This window comes from Bactrocera tryoni, unplaced genomic scaffold (assembly GCF_016617805.1).
Source record: "Bactrocera tryoni isolate S06 unplaced genomic scaffold, CSIRO_BtryS06_freeze2 scaffold_11, whole genome shotgun sequence".
In the NCBI taxonomy this organism is placed as follows: Eukaryota; Metazoa; Arthropoda; class Insecta; order Diptera; family Tephritidae; genus Bactrocera; species Bactrocera tryoni.
In genome coordinates, this window is record NW_024395824.1 from 13,502,774 (window position 1) to 13,521,416 (window position 18,643).

An 18,643-nucleotide genomic window follows, 5' to 3' on the forward strand; every position below is an offset into this window, starting at 1 on the left:
GTTTTGAGCACAGAATAATGGAAAGCATTATTGAAAGCTTTTAAGACTGTTTGCGAAACAACAGGGAAACACACTCTTACAGATTTGAGGCATTTGGAACACCCAAAATTAAACGTCGGAGACCATAAAAAAATAAATGACCATCATGACGAGTTGAGTCGATTTAGACATGTTCGCCTTTCTGTCCGTGTGTGTTTTTTTAATACGCGAAGTAGTCCTTCAGTTTATGTATCGATCTAATATTTTGCAGGCATTTTTTTTTGCAAACTGCTGGCTAATACGCGTAAAAAGTTAAAACCTATGCTCAAAAACACTGTAATGGCAGCAATTGCTCTGTAGCGTCTCGGTAAAACATTTAACATGTGCCCCTCATAACTCGGCGATGGATCATTTGAAATGGAGAATCAAAATTATATCGTTACGAGGCATCTCGACATACAAAAGTTTATGGTGTACTAACTGTATTGCTGTAGGTATTGCCTGTTGAGACTCTATATTGCTTATGGAAAGCAATATTTGGCATACAAATTTGAATGCTAACTACAGCATGTAATGAACTATCACTTTGCAGTGTGGCAGATCACTGTTTATTTCCCTGAAAATTTCGAAGAGACAACATAATTTATTTACATATATTTCGACGGCAGTTTCATTTCGGCTATTTTAAATTTAATAGCGCGAATTTAATAGCTGAACCCACCTTATATGTCTACATTAATATATGAATTTAAATAGTTTAGTTTCAAATAATAACGCAAATATAAATCACATATGTATATAATAATATACTTGTATTTCCTTTGCAATAACGTCATCAAATTGATCAATAGTCATTCTGGAAAATTTGTTAAATTCCTGCCCTTCCTCGCATAAAATACATTTTAGGAGATGTGTTTCCAAATCATGAAAACATCTAAATTCCATAAGTGCATTAACCCAGTATTCTGGTCTACTTTATGAATCTCATTAAGAGGGTATTCTACTCTAGAAGCATGAATTTCAGGTAATTTTTAAAGTGTCGTAAAAAAAAGGCAATTAATATTTTTATTATCCATTTTTTTATGGTGTTTTTATTGATATCTTAAGAATACAGAACAAAAATTTTACAAAAAAATATTAAAAACTAAAATAATTAGAGGGGGGAGAGATAGGTGTAAAAAAAAATGGCGCATCTTGGTGACATTGATCCTGACTCTCCTGGTGATCTGAAAAAAAAAATCAAAAGAAATTCTTAATCAGTAAGGATGCTGCAATAGTCCCTATTTCAGGGAACACGAAAAAATTTTTTTTTGAAAAATGGCGACTTTTTAAAATTCCTGATTTTTTTTTTAAATATTAAAAACAAAAATTTTGACATGATGCTAGAAGGAACGATAAAGTATTATATAAAGAAGGTTCACACAAAATTTCAAGTAAATCGGTTGTATAGAACTTGAGATAATGTGGATACCGTGTGGAAAAAAGTAGTTTCGAGAAAAACGCGTTTAAAAAATTCGATACGGCCGAACCGGGCTAGGTACTGCGTCACTAAAGTAACTGTAGCTCTTAAAATAATTTTAATTTTTAAAAATCGTTTGGAGGTTTGTGATGCAACCCAGCACTAACATGTCTTCTGACGAATAAGCGATAGTATTTTGATTTTTTCTTAGTAATTCTATGCAATAATTCTAATCGCTTGAATTTCATGTCCTATGTAGCTTGTCTAGGTTTTACTACCTGTCTAATACACCATTTTCCCTTACTCCCAGCGCTTATTACCGCACGAATCACAATTATTTCATTCACGGCGCAATGAATGTTATCTTGGCGATGACACCGATTTTGAAGAAAACTAGACCTAAGATGGTTATTTTAATTATTTGATGTCATGAATAAAACTCTTTTTATTTTTGGTTATTAGTTATTAGATATTTATAGCTAGTTTCTAGAAACCATGATGGTTTTTGTTCTTAAAACTGGGATTTTAATCCAAAGACAAATTAAGTTTTTGTTGACAAATTAATGTCCTAAACAATTAATAATGTTCGTAGTTAAAAAATTAAAGATATGGGTTAATTGGTGTTTTATTTCTCTGATGTATCCAAAAGGGCAGTTACAAAGTGTTATGAAAAATTTAATTTAAACTTATTGTAAAATATGAGTCCAAATAAATATTGTTCACATTTTGGGCACATATGTATATTTTTGATACACTTTATAATAATTATATCACACTTATCTATAAAAATGTTGTATTATTTACAGGACCATATCACTTGTTCTTGGCACATTTTGATAACATCATTTTTTCCTAATAAACTGCTATATAATATGCTCCTTCACTAAGGACAATTAAGAATAAAGTTCCTATTTAATAAATACTAAACTTTAAGAAAATGAACAAATTTGTAAATAAAATAATTAAGTATAAGTAGGATGAAAAATATGGTCACAAAAAACAAAGAAATGTAAAATATAACAGTACAAAGCGCGTGAAATAATAAACAAAAACTTATCAACGAGTACAAAGCGAATGGATGCAGCAATAAGCTTTTTCAAGTCTTCTCATTGTTCTCTGACTGAATAGTAATGAGAGTTAAAAGATCGTTAGAGCAAAATTTCACAAATTCAATTTGATGAATAAACCTAACACAAGCAACGCAGTTGGTCAACGTGAACTGTACGCAATCACATTTTCCAGAAAATGTTCAAAGCTTCTACAAAACTGCATAAACGTGTTCAATCTCACGTCGAACACTTGTCACTAACTGGTAAGTTCAATTATGCATAGCTTACAAATAAAAATACTTTGCAATTATGGAAAATAATGCATTTGCAAAAATGCTACCTTTTTTTCTTTAAACGTTTATTTCTGCCGCATTTGATTACTGACTGAAATTATAGTCAAATATAACTTCATGAACCGACTTTAAAATTACTACTATCAAAACAAATAAATACTCTAAAATCAGGGTGATCTACAAGGTAAATATTTAGCACAATTTAGGTGGCCAAAGTTTGAAGTGTAAGGTATGCGTATACTTAAGGGGTCCCGGTGGTCTAGAATTTTCAAAAAATCGATTTTTTTTGATAGTTCGAAAGCATAGTCCTTTAAGCATATGCTACGATACATTTCCCATGGAAATTACATGGGATTTTTCCACTTTTTACGAATATTTTTTTTTCTCTGGAACTTTCTCGTTTGTAGGAATAAAAAAGTCATATTCTTGTACAGAATTGAATGCTCTACAAAATACGTCTAGACAAGGTTGTTTGGGGCAAGGTTTATTATGAAAATTAAGGACTTTTTATGGTCTGATATTTTTTTTTAGATGGAAACCTAAAAGTTTAGGGGACGTCTCGTCAAAAATAATCAATTTGGTAAATAACGGACACTATAATACATATAGCCACTCTAAACTTTAAACTCATTTATCTCAAAACTACTTTTTTCGACGTGCCGTTGATGAAAAAAAACTATCCATCCGAATCACTTGAAATTTTAATATGGTGTTTATAAGATCAATATCAAATTTTAATTTTAAGAACTTCGATTTTTTTTCGATCTAAAACCGGTCCAAAAATAGCTGTTTTCAAAATCTGAACTTCGGGAATTTTTTTTTAATTTTCAATTTTTTTTGGTTGTAGTCCCAGCGATAGCTGCACTCCTACTGATTAATAATTTATTTGGTTTTTATGTTTCAGATGTTCAGAAGAGTCAAAATCAACAACGGCACTGGGAGTCATCTTTTAAGATAGCTTTTTGGACACCATTTTTAATATTGTTAAAAAATATTTTTATTTAACAAAAAAATATTTTTGTACTTTTCATAAGTATATAAATAAACTGTAAAAATTTTAAATTGGTTGCTCTTTTTTTAAACCTTAAAAACAAATCCAGAAAACACCCTTAATTTGAGGGTTCTAGACCAACGGGACCCCTTAAGATATTTTCCTTATGAGTTTTGCAAATACATTTTTAAGTGCAGTAAATATGTATATTTATACCCAGGAGCAACTGATTAGAAATGTATTATTTATGAAAGTGATTTTAGTTTCTTGAACGTTTACACTTCTTTTTTTCGGTTAATTTCCTTATATACTTGTTTGTCATATTTTAAGGAGTTAGGTTAGGTTGTAAAAGTTATATAGAGCAGTCTTAACAAATTTGTATAGGTTCAAAGCCCTTCATCTGTGAAGACCTTATGATAAATTATATAGGATTTTTACGCGATTATAGCCGAGTTAACAACAGCGCGCCAGTCGTTTCTTCTTTTCGCTACGTGGCGCCAATTGGATATTCCAAGCGAAGCCAGGTCCTTCTCTACTTGGTCCTTCCAAAGGAGTGGAGGAGGTCTTCTTCTTCCTCTGCTTCCCCAGGCGGGTACTGCGTCGAATACTTTCAGAACTGGAGTGTTTTCGTCCATCCGGACAACATGACCTAGCCAGCGTAGCCGCTGTCTTTTAATTCGCTGAACTATGTCGATGTCGTCGTATATCTCGTACAGCTCATCGTTCCATCGAATGCGATATTCGCCGTGGCAAACGCGCAAAGGACCATAAATCTTTCGCAGAACTTTTCTCTCGAAAACTCGCAACGTCGACTCATCCGTTGTTGACATCGTCCAAGCCTCTGCAGCATATAGCAGGACGGGAATTATGAGTGACTTATAGAGTTTGGTTTTTGTTTGTCGAGAGAGGACTTTGCTTCTCAATTGCCTACTCAGTCCGAAGTAGCACCTGTTGGCAATAGTTATTCTTCCTTGGATTTCTAGGCTGACATTGTTGGTGGTGTTTACGCTGGTTTCAAGATAGACGAAATTATCAACAACTTCAAAGTTATGACTGTCAACAGTGACGTGAGTGCCAAGTCGCGAGTGCGACGACTGTTTGTTTGATGACAGGAGATATTTCGTCTTGCCCTCGTTCACTGCCAGACCCATTTCTTTTGCTTCCTTGTCCAGCCTGGAGAAAGCAGAACTAACGGCGCGGGTCTTGAGGCCGATGATATCAGTATCATCGGCATACGCCAGGAGTTGTACACTTTTATAGAAGATAGTGCCTTCTCTATTTAGTTCTGCAGCTCGAACTGTTTTCTCCAGAAGCACGTTGAAAAAGTCGCCAATAGGGAATCGCCTTGTCTGAAACCTCGTTTGGTATCCAACGGCTCGGAGAAGTCCTTCCCGTTTCTGACGGAGCTTTTGGTGTTGCTCAACGTCAGCTTACACAGCCTTATTAGTTTTGCGGGGATACCAAATTCAGTCATCGCGGCATAAAGGCAGATCATTTTCGTGCTGTCGAAAGCAGCTTTGAAATCGACGATGAGGTGGTGTGTGTCGATTCTCCTTTCACGGGTCTTTTCCAAGATTTGGCGCACGGTGAATATCTGGTCGGTTGTTGATTAGCCAGGTCTAAAGCCACACTGATAAGGTCCAATCAGTTTGTTGACTATGGGCTTTCATCTTTCACACAATACACTCGAGAGAACCTTATATGCGATGTTGAGGAGGCTAATCCCACGGTAGTTGGCGCAAATTGTGAGGGCTTCTTTTTTATGGATTGTGCATAGCACACTTAAATTCCAAACGTTGGGCATGCTTTCGCCCGACCATATTTTACAAAGAAGCTGGTGCATGCCCTTATCAGTTCTTCGCCAGCGTATCAAGCTTTTCGTACTCACGCATTTCGGCCTCTTTCTTTTTCTGTCCGCAATTGCGTTTCGCTTCCCTCTTCAACTCTCAGTATCTATCCCATCCCGCACGTGTTGTGCTCGATCGTAACGATCCGAGGTAGACAGTCTGTTTTCTCTCCGCTGCGACACGGCACTCCTCGTCGTACCAGCTGTTCTTTTGCACTTTCCGAAAACCAATGGTTTCGATTGCTACGTGGTTTGAAATGCCGTCACAGTTCCCTTATACCGAGTTGTTGACGAGTGCTCTCAGAGAGCACGAGCACAAGCCGAGTAGAAAATCTTTCTGCTGTCTGTGGTGATTGCAGCTTCCCGACGTCGAACCTTCCTTGTGTTTGTTGGCGTGCGTTTTTTGCTGCACAGAGGCGAGTGCGAATCTTAGCTGCAACAAGATAGTGGTTCGAGTCGATGTTAGGACCTCGGAGCGCACGCACATCTAAAACACTGGAGACGTGTCTTCCATCTATCACAACATGACCGATCTGGTTGGTAGTTTTTCGATCCGGAGACAGCCAGGTAGCTTAATGAACGATTTTGACATCGTGGCGGGGGCAGCCCTCATAAGTGCGCTCCAAGCACTCATAAAAGGAATCTTTTGTCACGTCGTCCTTCTCTTCCGTCGGGGCGTGGGCGTAAATCAGCGATATGTTGAAGAACCTAGATTTGATGTGGATTGTGGCTAGACGTTCATTCACTGGAGTGAATGATAGTACTCGGCGACGGAGTCTCTCTCCCACCACGAATCCCACATCATACTTGCGCTCCTTTATATGACTACTGTAGTAAATGCCACAAGGACCTACTCGTCTCTGTCCTTGCCCCGTCCATCGCATTTCTTGGACGGCGGTGATGTCAGCCTTTATTTTTACGAGGACATCAACCAGCTGGGCAGCGGCACCTTCCCAATTAAGGGACCGGACATTCCAGGCGCTTGCCCTCAATTCGTAGTACTTATTTCGTTTGCCATGCTCCTCATCAAAAGGGGGGGCGCGTTCCAAACCAGGGCACAACCCTATGCGGGGGATGTTTCGCCTTCTCACTTTAGCTCGCCTTCAAACGGATGTTCTTAGGCTACCCAAAGGATACTTGGTCGAAGACCGGAAGTCGTGAGCTGCTTGAGTCATATGTAAAAGAATCGTTTCTGGCCACTCCCAAGTGAATGGCGATCAGAGAACTTTCCTCACAAGAACCTCTTCTACACAAGACTTCCTCGTACATATGTATGTACATATAGTTAGTAATTTATGTTGTGTTAGTTACTGCCAACTATCCTAAGCATTTTTCATTCGAATCTCTGGGTGAGGCTTAGTTAGCCTTTATTAAGTATCTGACTTTAACAATTATTCAACTCATATTTCCGATTCTTTACATTGAAGGGAAATCTTTAAATATATTTCCAATTAATAGAATTCGTTAATTTTGGTTTTTAAAGCAACTTATTCACGAATATTAAAGATAAAGATTATTTCTGATTTCAACTGTAGCTCTCATCAAAACAATATTCAGGTTTTCTATTAAATTTTAACCATAGATAATTCAAATTGCGATGTATATGATGGAAATAGCAGCGCTAGGGTGTTGAAAAAACGGAATAGGCCACGGGAAGAGAGTGTTATAACACCCTCACAGCCAATAATATTAATCTATACAGCGATAATTCTGAATCGATAACCTCGTAACTAGCGTTTTTGAAACTCGTTAAATCAATTTTGGGTGGTCGACGTCGACGGCTAAGAGTTCCTGTATGCAGCAGCCAGCACTCTTTGATTTCCTCCGTGTTTTCCAAAAAATCATGGAATCACTGTTTAATATATGTATGTTTTTGCGGTTTTTCTAAAATCAGCTTCAATACGAGCTCAGAAGGACTCGGTAGAGAATTTATCTAACAAATTAAAACTTCTGTATTCAGATAAAAATTAATAAAAAACAAGTAAGGAAGGGCTAAGTTCGGGTGCAACCGAACATTTTATACTCTTACTACTTACAATAATCAAAGCCAGGGAAATACTTTATGGTGTAAAAAGTCAACTTGAGAATCGAAATCCAAGAAATTTTATATACATTACATATAATATATATAACTCCTATAATGACAAACACATAAGGTTTGTTATAAAAACGAAACCGATTATATGTAGTATATGGAAGTTGAGGTAGTATCGACCAGATTTTATCTATTTTTCCCAATACCACATACTATTAGCATGTCACTTACTAAAAAACTAATCATACAAAGTAAAGTCAGCCGGATGTTCGAAAATTCCGATATTGGGTATATAGGTGATAAGCCAAGTTTTCGCTTAAATTTATCTATTTTAGGCACAAATATACATTGTTATGTGTAAAACACTTCTTCTTATTTTCATTGGGATAACTAATATGTGAGTACAAAGTCACCCGGAAGTTCGATTATCTTTATATTAAATATATGGGGGCTAAGGAAAGTATTGACATACATGACAGAGAAGTACTATCCCTAAATTTCAATTATATATCTCAGACATTGACCAATATATTCGAATTATAGGTACTGTGGTCAATATTTGGTACCTAGGGCCTGAACTGTTTTTGCTGCATTTGAACAAATTTTGGTCATAAGGTGGCATATACTAAAGCAAAGTTTATTCCCGTTATGTTAATTTCTTCTTGATTTGTGTACTGGTAAGTAGAAAAATCAAGTGGAATTTAAAACTGTCCTGGATGTGAAGTAGGCATGGTTGATTTCCGATTTCGTCCATTTTCATAATGTGACATAAGACTGTAAGGAAAATGCCACGTACTAAATTTTGTCGAAATCGGTTTCACACGGGCTCCCATAAAGCTCTCTCCTACCATCTCGGTGGTAAAATTTAATGTCTTTGGCGTATTTATTTGTTAATTTATCGCGCTTTTAGTAGTTTTGAACAGTACCGTTATATGGGGAGTGAGCGGGGTTTTCATCCGATTTCAGACTATCGGTAGAAGTTCTTGTAACATTCGCGAGGGGCGAATTTGGTTGTTGTAGCTTTGGTTTAGAAGATTTACACATTAAACGGGGCCACGCCAAATGGTCCGATTACGCCCCTCTACGAACTTGTATTTTTTGTACTAAGGAACCCACATACCAAGTTTCACTGAGATATCTCAATTTTTACTCAAGTTGCAGTTTGCACGGACGGACGGACAGACAGACAGTCAACTGAATTTCAGCTTTACTCGTCACCCCGATCAATTTTATATGTATATAACTCCATATATATAAGCGGGTAATTTTTGGGTGATACGTCCAACCATTAGGTGAACAAAACTATAATACTCTGTAGCAACTGGTTACAAGAGTATAAAAAACAATATTAACAACAAAATCAAAGATAATCAATTAGACGTTATTGCTTATATGTAAGCGTTGTACTTGAATTTTTGCAATATGTAAATAAACATATGTATTTTTTTATTATATTATTAATATGCGAAACATCGTATATCGTATATTTATAAACAAAAAACGATGTTGATGTTATATAAAGTATAGATAATGGTAAGCTCGATTAATGGTCACATCTATAAGCAGTGGTGAACAGAACTATTGGCACAGCAAGATTCTTTAAATTTAGCACTGTTTTTTACCACTTGTAAAATAAATTTTAAACAACAAAAAAGCCTACAGTTAGGACGAGCATACTGCTTATGATGCACGTATGTGGTTGGCATACCACATTGAACATACAAGGTCTGTCGCAAAAGAAACAGAACTTTTTAAATATATGTAACTGTTTCTGGTGGCACCACCTATTGGTGGGTATATGAAATAAAAAGTTTGATCTCTTGTTGACATTTTGTAAAAATTTTAAGACAATTGGATAACTACAATCGATGTTATCGATCAAAAAGTGACAGCAGCTTTTGGGCATCGGTCGTAAAATGCAAAGAGCAAATATTAAATTTTGTTTTAAACTTGGGAAAACGTTTACTGAAACATTTCAAATGATGAAAAAAGTTTATGGTGATCAGTGCCTATCCCGTAGTAATGTGCATGAGAGGTTTAAGCGATTCCAAGAAGGTCATGAGGACCTCTGTGGCGATCAGAAGTCGGGCCGGCCAAAATCAAAAAAGAAGTCAAAAGTAAAGACAAGGCTGATTTGTTTTTACGATTCCGGGGGTATGGTACCCCGAGAGTTCGTCCCATCTGGCCAAACGATTAATGCTGTGTTTTACCTTGGTGTTATGAAGCGTCTTTTTTCACGCATTCGTCGTGCTCGACCACAATACCGTGAGGCAGGGTTGCACGATGATGCGCCGTGTCATCGGTCGACGCTTGTCACTGATGTTTTGACAAAAAACATATTAACCATTAATCACTCACCCTACCCACCTGATCTGGCACCCTGTGATTTTTGCCTATCTGGAAAACTTCATTTGCCCATGGAAAGACACTGGTTTCAGGACATTTCAGCTATCCAAAAGGCGACGACCGATATTCTCAAGAGTATTCCGAAAAATGACCTTAAACACTCATTTGAAATGCTAATTGACCGGGCTAAACGCTGCATCGAAGCACAAGGAAACTACTTTGAATAAAAAAATACAACTTTTGAAAAATATTAATTTTTTGTTGTTTTTTAACAGTCCTGTTTCTTTTGCGACAGAACTTGTCCATTACCACATCCGCCTCAATCGCCCGATCTAAATTTGTACATGACTTGGTCCAGTTCTTTTGTTTAGGGTATTTCCAGGGAAGTTTTGTGACGGGATTGAAAAAGATGAATAGTTAAAAAAAAAACACCCTAATATACATACATAATAAGGGTTTTCACAAGTCTCATAAAGTTAAAAGTTATAACGATTCGAAAACATAGCATTGAGAATTGTAAATGTGTAAACTCATTTTTGTATGAAATACAACAGGACACGAACTAAAATCGCCGATTTTGGGTGGGCGGGGATTTTCACCCCCAATTGCAAATAGATTTTGAATCCAACACTGGTCTACACTATTTTAATTCGAAATTATGTACATATGCAAATAAATTTGTGATGTTTTTCCAAACATTAATGCATTTTTAAATTTAAATATATAACGATAAAAAAATAAAATCCATTTTTGCATTTATTAGAATCAAAATTGTTTAATCCTGTAATAAAGATTTTTATAAATCATCAACATTACTAACATAACATTAAAACTATTATGTTTAAAAATAATAATTAATTGCAATCAAGGTAATAAAAAGTTTTGACTCTTTATTCTATGACTACTTATCGCATTTAAACAAATTTCATATAGTTAAGATTGATTTAAAATTTTTAAATTAATTTATTTGTTTTAACATTAACTTAATAATTTAATATTAATCTAAAAGCGCAATTCAGTAACCAGTCTCTAGTCACTATTTAAGACATTTTGAAGTAAAGTCTGAATTTGTGAACAGTTGCTATTCACCACACAGGGTTTGTCCGGAAAATAACAGGACAGAGTCGATTTAAAAAATTTTTTGAACTAATCGTTACAATTCCTTAAGAACTTTCAAAATAGGCTCCTTCCGCTATGATGCAGCGCCACCAGCGCGATTTCCAAGTTTTGAAGGCGTCACGGAAGGCATTCTACGGAATAGCCTTGAAACCCGAGGTGCATGCTGCTTGGATCCCCTCTATCTCCTCACAATGCTTGCCTTTCAGCGGCCTTTTCAGGCAAGGAATAAAAAAAGCAGTCCGGCTGCTCCATTTGGGCGACCTCTTCGGGGTCCTCCAAAAAGACCTGGTGACACCGAAACACATCACTTCTTGTTAAAGCAACATATGGGTAAGCCTGCCTGATCATGTCAAACGTCTCTGTCGCAGATTTACTGTGTTTAACACAGAATTTAATCGCTTACCTCTGCTCATTTTCAGCTTGCACCACTCACAGAAACACGTCGCGCAAAAGTGTTTGTTTTGACTGTCCAGGTGCTCGGAGACAACTGACCAGCCCCTCGTTCGTTCGCTAGAAACGCCCTCTACCGAATCCAGTCGGTACGCTTCGGATCCTAAGTACAGTCGCGGCGGAAAGAAATCAGTCTTATTACTTTCCAGACAAACCCTGTACAGTCTTTAGTTTTTAATCACAAAATATTGTCACAAATTTCTATCCTGTTAGAAAGCACAAAACACAAAAAGGATTTATTTTCCATTTTGAATACTCTGACAGTTCACTTACTATGAGTCATCATAATTAATCGGTTGTCGGGTTTTATATTTTGTAAGCAACTCAAACACATAAAAGTGAAAAAAGGAACAATATCAAATAAAAATCAAAGTTATAGAAAATTTAATATTTTTATGTACATCTTTAAACAACGAAATGTAACAGCTGATTATATCTGTTCGTTTTCAGTTGACTGCCACCTACTGAATTGCAAAATCGTTTCAATTCACAAAAATTGCTTCTAATTTAAAAGCTCACATTTAGAGACTGTATCAAAGTACTGAATTGCTCTATGATATTTTGGGTCGGCTTTAGAATACTGTCCCAGGATTTCGGAAATAAAATGGGTACGGTAGGATAGAGGAGGTTCTCCTGATCAAGAATGTAGTTATAGCCGCAGGAAACCAATAGTTTTCGAGATATTTAAGTTTAAAATTTAAAATTATCACTATTTGAATTATGTATTTTTTCGATTTAAAATTAATTGTACACTTATATTTTTAATTTTTATGTTCACTAACACTTCACTAATTCGTTGTACACATTTATTTTACATTATATATTGCAAAAATAGTTTTAATTCAATATTTGACTATTTACTTAAAAATAACGAAAGAGCTACAAACTGTCAAAAATACAATCGAAAGGAAGATTAATAAAAAGGAATTTAACGCGGAAAAAACTTGATAAACCCCGGTGTTAAACCGACCAGGCTTATTTTTTGGAAGTGTGGCCGAAGGTCGTCTACACAAAAAGAAGTTCTGCGCGAAAAAAAAACTTGACACACCCCGGTGTTGGATCGACCAGAGTTATTTCTTTGAAGCGCGGCCGAACTTGACATACCCCATTGGCTGCAGCAGCAAAAATATTTTTTTGGGTATTCTATTTGCTTTATTTCCTTTAGTTCATTTACAAAATATGTCGATAAGGTAAATTATTTGACATACTGCAAATCTTTCGATTTGAACAATAAGTTTAATATTAACATAAAACAATTTTTGCACTATATAATGTAAAAAAAAAATGTGTACAAACAATTTAATGAAGTGTTAATGAACATAAAATCCAAAAAATACGTGATTCAAATAGTGGTAATTTTTAACTTTAAACGTAATTATCTCGAAAACTATTAGTTTCTTGCGGCTATAACTATATACATATATTCTTGATCCGGAGAACCTCCTATATCCGACCATACCCATTTTATTTCCGAAATCCGGGGACGGTATTCTAAAGTTTTCCCAATATTTTTAACTTAAAGCTTACAATTGCTAGTTGCTTACAAAAAATTTAAGCAATCGGACTATACCTGATATTGAGCATTTGTCTTACCACTTATTTCAATGATACGCCCTATCTAACGTTACAAATATGATTCTGCCGGCAAATAACTTCACTTATACAGTATATAAAAAAACAAGTCGCATTAGTGTGTGTTACTATACTTGCAACGCGGTCTGCATAAAGAGACGACAGAGGTGCAAACTTTGCACCTAAGTTACTCCTTATTGGTTGTTCTAATACATGCATTCACATGAACATACGTATGTACATAAATAGAAATAATATTCGCTTACACAAGAACAAATTTAAACTCCGTTCTATAATATAAATTTAATATCACTATATTTATGTACATATATCTGTGTATCATAGTATATATAATATACATATACCTACATATATGTACATATAATATAATTACAATTAATGTATATTTGGAAGCTTTGTCGTTATTTTCCTGCGATTTCTCTTTTTCCTAGTATTTACCTATCCAAAAAAAATTAGTGTTTTCATCTAAATGTTATCCTAAAATACTCATTTGCATTGCAGTCTTATTATTGGTTAATAAAAAAACTGGATAGGTGGTTAATTAGCGCCCGCACGCTTTTTTCTAATTGGTTGTAAAAAGCCCTCGGCAAAGCGTTTCATAGCATACCGTCACACTTGAAGCCGTACGCAATAATCGTTAAAACAAAGTCAAACGCATTCGTATAAAGAACAAGTGCTCTCTATACATAAATTCATGCACGAATGTTTGAATGAATATAAATATCTACACAAATATCAATACATAAAGACGCATTTCTACCAAATACACACTCATGTTATCCTCAACACAATAGCAAACATATACGTATACATATCTTGTACTGCAGCAAAGCTGTATATACTACACACTACTTATAAATAGGAGAAACGTATATTTATATGTTTACATCCACGCTGTACTACAATGGAGCAGGCAGGCGGTAAACAGCAACAAATGAACATCGTCGAATCAGATCGAGTAGAGTGAAGAGTCAAACACACTTGGAGAATGAAATCGTTGGAAAAACTAAAGAGAAGCGTCACAAGCAAACTTTGAGAGGTGTAAATGGTTGGTTATACTAGGGTTAACGTATATAAATATAGCAAGTGTATAATAATGCTTGGTTAAAAGTTCATTTGCTCTCTTGTTTTACCCCATGGGCTAAAACAAAGCAACTCAGAAACAATGTACTAAGTGCTACTACACTCAAAAATGTGTAAGACAAAGCATAGCCAACGATAACTAATTAAATGCAATTATTGGATTGGCTAAATACATACATATGTGGAGAACAGAAAAGTGGCGTAGTGGTTGAGAAAGACTATTTACTATGCAACAAAAAAATTTGCAATGTAAAAATTTGCATATGCTACAAATGTATGTATATTAAAGGATAACTTCATTTAATTTCGTAGACTTAAAATCATACGTCCCTTTATAGATAGGATTTTTATATAAACATAACAGATATAATCAGGGGTGTTGTGAAAACCATGACAGATTTGCTTAGTTGTCAGAATTGCAAACCAGTTCTCGTTTTCAACGGTCTCATAGAATGCGATTGGAATTTCGTATTTTCGAACATAGGCAAAACTAATATTCAAATCAGCTGTTTCTTATTGTGACAAAACTTGCAAATAAATAAACATTTGAAAAAATTTAAATACTGTATAAAGTCTATTCAAGTTTATAATGAGTTATCGCAATTTAGTTTTTATTTTATAAGAAGAAGAAAGCAACTAAAATAGTATGAGAGATCACTGTAGTACAGTTGATGCCCCAAGCAGAATTATAAGTGAAATTTAGTTTACATTTGCTTGTATGCTTACGTTACATAGTATTTATATCACATTATTGACAGAATAGATATGTTTTGTAAATCCTTTTCAAATATCTGGCAATATTTTTTATCGGTTTCAATTTTGATTCCGACAACTATCATATTCCACCCATGAATATATTTATTCAGATGAATTCTATATGCTCTATTTATGTTCAATCGAAAAAAGTTAAAATGTCGAATTAAAATTATTTAAAAAATACGGCTATAAACACTAAATATATATTTTTTTCTCACAGGGTATGGAGCACGAATAAATTGCTTAAAAACATGTAACAACAAATGTGAAATATATTTGTTGATGATTTGTACATATACATATATAATTGTACACTCATACTTATACATTATTTGCGATTAAAATATGTATAGTACATATGATATGAAAAATCAACTTTAATGTGTGGGAAAATAAATGTTGATTTTAATCAATCAGTTTGAATGACAGCTATATGATATAATAGTCCGATCTGAACAATTTCCAAATTTCGAGAACGTATCTTGTCAAATAAAAAACTTTTTAAAATTTGGTTTTGTTTCGATCAGTTTGTTTGACAGCTATATACCATATTGGTGCTATAAATGATCAGCTTCTTGGTGAGAAAAGGCGTGTGAAATTTTTCGGACCTACATATGTATATGTATCTCAAAAGCTGTGGGACTAGTTTGAGTATATACAGACAGACGGACATGGCTAAATCAAGCCTGCTCGTTACGCTGATCATTTATATACCACCTTCTGGGTGGCACAAATTTCGTAGCGTACTGTTTCCCTGTATCTGTGCATTTAAGAGAATTTTATTATTATATTTTTTTGGAATCTTGAATACATGCTTATGTTTAGAAGTATATGTTTTTAGTTATTAATTATTTTGACTTTTACCGCAATGGGATATAAATTAACCAATCTCTTAAGTTGAATCAAATTGAACACAGTGTGCTAAATTTCTGTAGTTTAAGAGTTTACCCCGAGAAACGTGATATGTAATTTTTATATACAGTGACAGTCTTTAACCTATAAGAGATATCAAATTACCGGACACGGACACTATTCTGGTAGTATTTCGTTTAAATTATCTCTGATAACCGGGCAAGTAACCGTAAAATAAGTAAAGAAAATTCAGTATATTTGCAATTCTCGTTTTTTCTGTTATTATAAGTTTAATTCTTAATTGTATTGCGACAGTTTTTTTTTAATAACAATATGCAAAAGATTACAGCAGGCAAAGTAAATTGACTTTCGCCGGCGCCTCTTGTTCACGGGGCTCAACGAAGACAACTAACGTGATAGTTTTCATTCATTTCTTCTGACCGTCATTGGCTCGCATTCATTAGTTCAGTAGAAATACATACATATATGTAGTTCAGAGTCGCAGAACTTTTTTTCAATTTAAGAAATATATATGTATGTAATTTTTATTGATGTTGTGTCGTTTGGCTACGGGTCTAACATTTTTGGTCACCTCTTTTGAAAAGAAATTATTATTTGTATTTTTTATTTTGGCAAATCGTTGCTTGGATATACATAAGTATGTACATATGTATATTCAACTTAAGTATACGAGTATAAGTATATGAATTTAATACACGTTCATATCCACATAAATATATATGTATGTAAGTATACATGTATTTGCCTGTCCTAACTACAGATAATTCGTAAAATACACAATGTTTAGTCAGTTACAACTTCCGTTCTTTTTTGTTACCCTAAGAATATATTTGAAACTAAAGTTTTTGCCACGCCTCCGCGATGGTGGGTGTCTGGTTATGAAGAATTTGAATGCACATATACTTATATACGTACCTATGTATGTATGTATACGTACACATATTAACCACTTAGGAGTGAAAAATTAATTATTTGCGAAAATATTGCATATCAATTTAAATTAGCACACAACTTCACATGTTTAGAAACATAATCAAAAATTCTTTGTAAGTTCAACTTACTAGTTAAAAAAATTATATTAGCAAACATTTAGGATAAATGAATAAAGACTATACATATATGTGCATATGTATATACACTTATGAATATGTATATATTTATCGCTCAAAAAATTAAACTCTCAAAACCCGCCCATCAACCAATTTTGTTTCATAAATCTCCCCACCACCAAACTACATAGTATATACTTACGTATGTACATATGTATTTAACTCTAGAAACAATTCCTTAATACACGAATGAGTGTGCAAATGTGAGGCGAATGAGCGGCGAAAAAGATTTACTAGTGCTCCACAAGATTTTGTGTGAGAGAGAAAGCAATACGATACTGCACATTAATGAAAATCTCGGGCGAATCGGATTCGCTTCCAAGTAATTTTATACATATTTTTATACTCTTGTTTTTATATTTTACTTTTAATTATTTTTTCCTGCTTTTAATATGTCTACATTTTATATGTATGTATGTATGTATGTATGTACGTAATGATTTGTTTAAACCTTTAATCCCAACAATTAATTTTAATCCCCTGAATATAATCAAGAATTAAAAAATAAATTTTTGTGAATTAAAATTTTTTCGCTTTTGTGAATCCCAACATCGGGGCTAAAAAATGAAAATTTAAATTACAAACAATTCTTCGTAATTTCAATTTCATTTCTCATTGAAAAGCTGAGAAAAAACGTAGGCATTAGGTCGGATACATACATAGTATACATACATATAGATATGTACATATGTACGATCTGAGTTTATTTAGCTATGTCCGTCTGTCCGAACTAGTCTTCGTTTCTGAGCTAACGCTCTGAAATTTTGCACACATCTTTTTTTCCCAAAGCTGGTCATTTGTCGGAGCCGCCAATTTCGAAACACTATAGCATATACATATGTAGTTAGCATACAAACGAACAAAATCATGCCTTTGTATAGAAAACTTATTATTTGACAAGATATCTTTACGAAATTTAGTATAAATTTTATATATGTGAAAGATATTATAGCTTCGCCACAACAGAAGTTAACATTTTTCTGGTTTTTTTGTAAGTTATCCTTTCCTATAATACCCATCATTTTCTCACCACTTGTTGGATTAACTAGATCGTGTATAGTATGTATGTATACAGACAGAACGGCGGGCATGTCTAAATCGACTCAGCCCATCATGGCAAACATTAATACATACTTACATACATACATATGTATATACATTTTATAGGATCTCCAACGCTTCCTAATGGGTGTTACAAATATCGTGACAAGCTTAATAAAAACTTTAAGGTAAAAATCATAGTTCTGATAATTTTTTTTGATGATCAAAAGTTTTTTTCACCTGTACAACTGAAAAGTTTATCTTTGCCATTTGAATCTTCCATTGTTCTGTGCAACGCATCAAGTGATTGTTGAAGTTAAATTTTATTCTCAGCATTTGACATTTTGCTAAAATTTATAATAATAATAGGGGTATTATCTTGCTCTTGCAAAACCCTTGCACGGTGCACGAATTGCAGAGTATTCCACTTAGTGCAACGCCACTACAACAAACACACACAGAAAATTATTTACAATGGCCGTCAAATATTAGTTTGTCAAAGAAGTCTTGCGGTATTTTCGCTAGTTGGCGCTTCGTCGTATCGGGTCATACTATACCCTTTTGGAAAGCTCATTTCACACGCTAACACGTGTTTGATTGATTGTCGTTTCTTTTAAGTCG

At 34.4% G+C, this 18,643-nt stretch overlaps 1 protein-coding gene across 1 annotated transcript in view; it reads left to right on the plus strand.

The window, feature by feature from the left end:
• Positions 1-18,643, plus strand: part of LOC120779467 (zinc finger protein 2-like) — a 192,195-nt gene that overhangs the window by 21,317 nt on the left and 152,235 nt on the right. Inside the window, exon 2 of the mRNA XM_040111730.1 lies at positions 2,245-2,750. The gene's annotated coding sequence lies outside the window, so the exon portion shown is untranslated. The remainder of the gene's footprint in view (positions 1-2,244; positions 2,751-18,643) is intronic.